The sequence below is a fragment of the Schistosoma mansoni genome, chromosome 7 (assembly GCF_000237925.1).
Source record: "Schistosoma mansoni strain Puerto Rico chromosome 7, complete genome".
NCBI lineage: Eukaryota > Metazoa > Platyhelminthes > Trematoda > Strigeidida > Schistosomatidae > Schistosoma > Schistosoma mansoni.
The window spans coordinates 2,288,089-2,296,665 of NC_031501.1; the positions used below are offsets into that span (position 1 = coordinate 2,288,089).

Genomic DNA, 8,577 nt, shown 5'->3' on the forward strand with positions numbered 1-8,577 from the left:
AGTGGCTAGCAGTGGAATCCAGTTTGACGCGCGTTTTGTCCTATTTAGGACTCATCAGCTGGATGTACCTGCATCTCAGAGTTGATTTTCACTCTGATGTTCACCATCCATCTTTGCTTATCATTCAGTAAATGCTTCATTTGCACAATGTCCACCAATCACCTCAGACTTTATTGTTTCTTCATTTGCTTATCGATCACTCTCTGTTCTCGTGCTTTTCTCATCAATCTTCTTAATCTTCTGCTGCCAGGCATTTCACTTTTAATTGATGATACATACTGCTTATATCTGTTGACATCAGTAGCACACACCACAGTGTCATTTAACAGTGAAAATTAACTTCAAAATGAGCAATCCCTTAAAGCCTCTTATTGTGAAAATTTTACTTTTCACCCAACTGAATTGAATAAGAATATGTATAGTATAGGGACGAACTTAAAATAAGCACAATGCATTTCAAGCTAATTTTTAGTCAAACAAAAGGCAGCTCATATTCATAGATAGTTGGTGAAAAAGAAGACAATTTTATGATAAAATGTAAACAGGTTTGATATATTTAATGAATTTAATGAATTCTTTTAAAGCAGATCACTCTGACCGTAAATCAGATAAATAATGACATGAAAATTCGTCCTTACGGATATAGACAATCCATCTCCTTGATCTCTAATAAGGGATCGAATAAATCTTATAAGATCTTCTAAACTGTTTTTGGTTAAGATTGGGTATTTAGAGTAAGGACTGAAGGTTTAGTGTTAGGGCTTTTACTATAAACTGACTAACGTCAACTATCAAAGCAAAAAGGTTTGCTCTGTAACCATATGGATGATTGAATTTTGCTAAGAAATACGAGAGGTATTATCTGATTAGTTCTTCCATAAAATAAAGTATCACTAGGTTATGATTTAAGGATTAAAGGTTTACGGTTAGAATTTAACGGATAGTATTGATTTTCCTGTTACATATAATCGAAAGAGAGAAAACCGAGCACTTGATGTTTCATAACATTATCATTTTTACTCTATGGTGTTTAAAGGGAATTTTTCGTTTAGAGCAGTATACAAAGTTATTTCTCTTGTTAGTTATACATGACACTTAAATTCCTGATGAAGACCTCAAAGTCACATTCTCATCTCTGATTGACTCTTATCTATATTTGTGATGCATGCTACCTAGGTTGATAGACATAAGTAGTATGTAACATCGATGAGACTTGAAATGCATGACAGCAGAAAGCTGAGAAGATTGAATTGACGAGAACGGAAATGTAAACAGTGAGAAATTGTGATAGCAATAAGAGAACGATGGAGTTTGGGGTGATTGTTGGAAGATTTTCAAATGAAGTATTTAATGTATGTTATTTCACATTGAATAATAAGTTGGTTGCCCCCATCTGAATGTTCGTTCACTTCATACTTCTTACAGTTACACCTTGTATAAATCTGTCTAGTTCTAATTGATCAACCAGTGAAACGATGACATTTTGACATTCAGTTGACAGAGTTGTGAAAAACAAATTTAAAAATGAAAACAATCAAAAACCTTGACATGTTATTGTGAATAGTTAGTCAACTTGTGAGAGAAATAAAGAATTACTTAGTATCAGAAGGGGGGTTTTGTGGAGATTTTAGTAATTTGATATAGTCGAGGTGGGGTCGTGGATGCGTACTACCACTGAGGAGTCCCGCAATAGGACGAAACGGCCGTCCAACGCTTCCAGGTTTTCCATGGTAGTCTAGCTTCAATTGACTCATGATTTCAACAATATAGAAATACTTAGTAATTGACCAATCAAATGAATCAACTATCTAAATTAAATTACATAGAATTTGGACCTTGATCAATCTAGTTCAATTGTTTGCACAAATCAGCAGATCTTTGATAACATATAAAACGCTAATGTATTAACTAAGATGTTTTACGATCTCTTATAGAAAGTAGCGGTTAAGTTATGGAAATCAACAATTTTGATCTGATAAAACAAACATTTTTAGTTGTGGAAATTGTCGAATTTGATTTGAATCAAGAACTGATCCAAGTTAGACCACCATTGGAAGCCTGGAATCACTGGATGACTGTATCGTCCTAGTACGGGACCCCCATGAGGGGTTCTGAATGAACATTACCTACCAAGGAGTTCAATACTAGGAAAAGACGGACGTTCAGTGATTCCAGTATCTCAATAGTGGTTTAACTTTGATCGACTCAAGATTTCAATGAAAAATTTTTTGGACAGTTAGAAAATATCGTTTGTTCATTTTGATTCTAACAAAACATGTAGGTTTTCAGAAAAGAACATAAAATTTTGATGCAAATGAACAGTTTAGGAATTTCGAGGAATTCTATGGGTGCTTTGAAAAATGGAAGCTGAGATGGGCATATTGTACTGTCACAAATGGCAAGGTCTATAAAGGGTATTAAGTTTATATATCTTGACATTTTATAATTTGTGTTCCAGTACTTATTGAACAGGCTATATACTTTCACCATGTTGTATATAGGTGTAAACCAGGACTATAGTTATCATATCTTTATACATTGAGACTTACAAGGTTCAAAAATCAATGATCAGTAACAGACTAAAATAGAGTCAATGAATAGAAGACGTTTCCATGTGTGCATTGACAAAAAAACACTTTTTCTTCACTTCTGTCTTGATTGTATCTAGAACGTGAATATATCTATATCTGATCGGACAACCACAGAAAGTAACAACCACGTTTTCAAAAAAAATAAATCCACTTAAGAGCTCACGATAACAGTTTCTTATTTATAGATGTAGATAAGTTTACCTAATTAACTAAATTGCGTAATATAACAAATAGTTCTACACAAAAAATTCTGTGGTATTTCGACGTAATTTTCTCGGGTGATGGATAAACTCCACTGTCGTTCACGATTTCGACCTAGCTCCTGGCAACCAACCGAATTGAAGCATAAAATACTATTTACACTATCGTAATCCATGATGGAAAGCGTGTTTTGTTCTCTGTCTTTTTTGCTTGCTAACATGAATAATGTAAAGTTTTCTACGTCGAATATACTTACTTGCTTACGCCTGTTACTCCCAATGGAGCGTAGGATGCCGACCAGCATTCTCCAACCCACTATGTCCTGTACCTTCCGTTCTAAATCTATCCAGTTTTCGTTCATTCTTCTCATTCTGTCTCTATTTCTCGGTGTAATGTGTTCTTTGGTCTCCCTCTTCTCCTTTGGCCTTGAAGATTCCATGTGAGAGCTTGTCTTATGACGCAGTTGGGTGCTTTCCTCAATGCGTGTCCTATCCACTTCCAGTGCTTCTTCCTGATTTCTTCATCCACTGGAACCTGGTTTGTTGTCTCCCACAGTAACTCGTTGCTGATGCTATCTGGCCAACGGATCTGAAGTATCTTGCGTAGAGAACTGTTAATAAACACTTGTATCTTCTGGATAATGACTTTCGTAGTTCTCCACGTCTCCTCCTTATACAGTAGAACTGTGTTGACATTTGTATTGAACATTCTGATCTTGGTGTTGGTTGACAACTGTTTCGAGTTACAGATGTTCTTCAATTGTAAATATGCTGCTCTTGCTTTACCGATCCACGCCCTCACATCTGCATCTGATCCACCGTGTTCATCAATGAGGCTACCCAGATATGTAAAGGTTTTCACATCCTTCAAAGCTTCTCCATCAAGTGTAATTCGATTGGTGCATGTTGTATTGTATCGGAGAGTCTTGCTTTTCCCTTAGTTTATATTGAGACCTACTACTGCTGAGGCTGCTGCTACACTGATCTTCTTCTCCTGCATTTGTTGTTACATGTGTGATAGAAGAGACAGATCATCTGTGAAGTCTAAATTGTCCAGTTGCATGCTAGCTGTCCATTTTATACCGTGCTTCCCTCCAAATGTTGATGTCTTCATGATCCAGTCGATCATCAGGAGAAAGAGAAAGGGTGTGAGTAAACAACCTTACCTAACCTACGTAGAATATACCAATCCATTATGCTATGGACGTATTAAGTGTAGCGTACTCAATCGTGATCGGAAAAAAATCGTAACATAGAAGAAGTCATACCTACCATTAACTCTATGATAGAAATATCTACAAATAAGAGACTAGGATACATCAAAACAACCATAATTACTGACTATGATACATTCAGATCATTTGACAATGTACAAATTATCTTTATCTAATTTTCACTTGTTTTATTCTATTAACAATGTAAATCCTAACCCAAATCCAAACCCAAACACACACACACACACTTCATCATTATTATATAACTAAATAAATTTATTAAATTTTTATTGGTTATGGAAAAAAGAATCAATATTTTAATTGAACCATTTTCAGACAAAATAGTAGCCAAGGGAAATTACAAAAAAAATTTTTTTTAAAAAAACATTCAAATAAACAGTAAAGCTTAAATATTCATATTGATTTTCATATTACATTACTCTACAAACTTGATTTATATCCAGGTTAGATTCTGTGATAGAAATGAATTTGGGAGCTTTTATATTCGATTCTACTAATATGAAAAAAAATATTTACTGACTGGAATTTTGATGTCCACTTGTGTAATTTTGGCACTTGCATCCGTTTTATAAATGAAAAAAGTGAGCACTTCTGAGGAGTCCCACAATAGAACGAAACGGCCGTCCAGTGCTTTCAGATTTTCCACTGTGGTCTAGCTTTAATTGATTCATGATTGTAACAATAAAATTATTGATTTTATAAGAAATATTCATCGACTGTAATTTTGATACCCGTTTGTGTAATTTCGGAACTTCTGTTCTTTTAATAAATCGAAAAAATAGCTCACTGCTGAGGAGTCCCACAACAGGACGAAACGGCCGTCCAGTACTACTAGGTTTTCCATGGTGGTTTAGCTTCAATGGACTCACGATTGTAACTATAAAATTATTGATTTTATAAGAAATATTCATTGACTGGAATTTTGATGTTCATTTGTGTAATTTTGGCACTTGCGTCCATTCGATAAATTAAAAAAATGAATGGTTAATACCCAGCCAAATCTCTTGAGCAAAAAGCCTATAAAATATGTTTCAAAGTTGCTTATCTCAAGTTGATAGCTTAAAATAAAGAGTACTGTAGGAAAACTGAGACAGAATTGATTATTTATCATATAATTAAGAGACTCTGAACGACAATAAGAATAGCAAAGATGGATAGTTGTTAGCAGTGGAATCCAGACTGACGCGAGTTTCGTCCTAATTAAGACTCGTTAGCTGGATGTACCTGCATAAGAGACCTGTTGATGTTCACTCTGGGACTCGAACCCAGTACCTTTCGCTTCAAACGCCATCACGTTATCCACTCAGCTACCAAGTCCTGATAGCCACTTGCTTACAATGCTTGTGAATGAAGGCAATATCCAGGCAATACGCACAGTATGCACATATGCCAATAAGAGACTGACCAGTTGCAGTCCTAACACATCAATGGGAAGATTCAAACAAACAATACCAAATGAGGATAATAAGAATAGATTTGTACTGACAACAGATAAATGAACAAGAACTACTATGTCTGATTAAGCCACTACTCATATCAGAAAAAACATCTGAGATGCAATTCCAAAGAAATGCCTGGTAAAAAGACAACTCTTTATAGATACATTTCATCCACCTATGATTACAACAGGATAATGATTCAATGCATTATTCTGATTGGTCCAAAATTTTATCTAATAAGATTATTGTAAATGTGGTATAGAAAAGTGTTCTATCTTATTGATCAACCGCTTAAATTGGTAATTCCTAAGCCGGTCACTATTTCCTATCAATGTTTTTTTCTACTGTTCTTAGTTAATTGTACATCATGGAATTAACTTTTAAGAAACAATATTCTCTGAGTTCATGTTATTTATTTATCGTTAAGTCTGAGATGAAAGTAATATTCTGTATATAAGTCTCTTGAACTTAAGTCGAAAGTTATACCGAAAGATATATCCTTCAAAAGATTAGAAAGCCCCTAGGAAAAAGCATTAGTCTCTATGGTATTAGTTAGTTATTCTTCCTTTCATTAATATGAATAACTCACCACAACAGTAGGTTAATGAGTTCCTCGATAGACTACCAGTAAAGTATTTTAATATTCAACGTGTGCTAATTAACAAAAAATCTATAATAGTGAGATGAAAACTGAAAAAGTTGAAACTTTCGGGACTATTTATCGAATTATCATTATTTATATTAATACTGTATGATGAGTAAAAAACCGTTTTATTGTATTTTTATGTTCTCCCCCAAATGCCCTAATAAGGCCGACAGTGGGGAGAGTACGCTCTCCCTCTACAAATGCTCTCACATGGCCACGCGTATATAGCCTCTAACAGGGAAGTCCTACTCACTGCCTTCTCTCAACAGGGGTGTTGTTTACGAAATTGAGAGGGCCGGCGCTTTAACTGGGTTGGTGGACACGACGTGTCCATCTAAGGGAGTTGGGAAATCCTAATTACAAACCAATGGTGCACATTACTTCCAGTATCCTGAGGGAAAAAATGGCGTATGAATCAATCGTTGGTCAACGACTACCATGGGACTGCATCTACTCACAATGCTCCACTGCCTTTTGGATCAGACCTTTAGGTCAAATGCTCCGGGTATGGTCCCCTAAGAAAACCACCTGCTTCAGTTTAGGCAGCCCTCACACAAATCAAATGAGCCATTAAGTGCTTCCTAGTTCTCAATGGTCAGCTCATGATACAAACTATGATATTTAAAGTTGTTATTTATGGAAGAATAGTTTTCTTTAATGTGTAACACTCAGTTCAGATGTGGACAAACCTTTAATATATATAATCTTTGTATAGATATATTTGTACACATGCTTAACTGTTTGTTCCAAAATTCAATTAAACCTGGTTGTTGAATAGGTAAAATGAAAAATAGCGAAATAAGTTGATTTATGGATCACATAAGATTCAGATTTTTTTTTTGTTTAGTAAAACATAATTCACTCAATAAATTTCATTAAATAACGATCAAAGTTAATGTCAGTGAGCCAACATAACTAGAAATTTATTTATGAGCAAAGATAGATAGTTGCTAGCCATGGAATTCAAGATGCGCGTTTCGTCCTATTTTGGGACTCGTCAGTTGGATTCACATAAATAATCAAAAAAATGAAATAAAGATTTATTTATTTAGTATTAGAGATTTGTGGAGACTAGAATAATTTCATAGTTGATATTACGAACCGATTTTAGCTAGACCATCAATGAGAACTTGAAGGCAATGGACGACTGTTTCGTCCTAGTATGGAACTCTTGTGTTTGTGCATATTCACAATCCCTTACGCGGAAATCGAAACCGTGACTGTCAGTTTCAGCCTCAAACTTTTAACCTCTATATCACAACATAGAATGATATCCAAAACAGAGTACTTGATTATACTTGAAATTTGATAATTCTTAGTTGTGCATTTCTCAATCTTTCACATCATGATATCATCAGGCTTAAAATCGAGAGTTTCGTGCAAAAAGTAATGATTACTTTATAGGGTCTAAAGGTAAAGAGATTTGTTTAAGATTAGAGGAGGCATTCATTAGTTTTCTAACTGGTATTCAATCTATTCAAATCTCTTGACAAACCGACGAATCAATTACACCTAAGATAGCGATTGTTGGTTTATTGCAAGAAATTCAAAACGTGATAACAATTAGCTGTTATCGTATTAAAGTTACGTTAAACTTAATATTTAGCTACTAATACGCTTAAAATTGGTAAACATGAGGTCATAGATTAAGGATCTTGACTGGCAATTTTTTCAAGGTTTATGAAAGGATTCTGATATTTAAGATCAAAGTACCAACTGTATAGATTTTCATCCATTTGACTGCCGAAATATTCTTTCATCCTTAACATAACCGTAACTCTTCATCCTAATCCTAATCATAACACTGGCTTCCAACCCTAAGCTTAAAGATTAACCCAAACCTTATGTTTTGAGTTTTCATGTCATAAGTCACTCATTCTGATTGGCTACAAATAGTCTTTATTATTTCTAGGTCACCTTCTGAGTCTTTGAGATCTTTCATAGTTGAAATCATGAGTCAATTGAAGCTAGAACACTATGGAAAACATGGAAGCACTGAATGGCCGTTTCGTCCTGTTGTGGGACTCCTCAGCAGTGCTCATCCACGATCCCGCCTCACCTCGAGATTCGAACCCAGGACCTACCAGTCTCGCACCAGAGCACTTAACCGATAGACCACTGAGTCGGCCGACGTCCAACGGTGTTAATGTCTAACTTCAACCAATCCACGAAGTTTGAGCAACCGTTCACCAATTGTCTTCAGTGAGTTGATATCTCAACAACAGACTTGGTTGAACTCCACTGGTCACTGCTTCCCCTCTAGAACTCCAGGAAATATCTCTTGAAGTCAGTCACTAGTGAGCATATGATTATAAATCAGAAGGGGTTTTTGTGGAGATTTCAGTATTTTCATAGTTGAAATTATGAGTCAATTGAAGCTAGACCACCATGGAAAACCTGGAAGCACTGGACGGCCTTTTCGTTTTATTATAGGACGATTCATGATTTCAACTATGAAAATACTGA

At 35.2% G+C, this 8,577-nt stretch overlaps 1 protein-coding gene and 1 non-coding gene across 2 annotated transcripts in view; both read right to left on the reverse strand.

Annotated features, from left to right (window-relative positions):
• The window catches only part of Smp_010670 (putative abnormal long morphology protein 1 (Sp8)), a gene marked incomplete at both ends in the record, with an annotated part of 46,533 nt that overhangs the window by 18,295 nt on the left and 19,661 nt on the right, over nucleotides 1–8,577 (reverse strand). The gene's annotated exons all lie outside the window — the stretch shown is intronic.
• Smp_tRNA_01231_Gln_TTG.1.1 lies at nucleotides 5,276–5,342 on the reverse strand. Its single transcript has one exon. It is a non-coding gene (tRNA).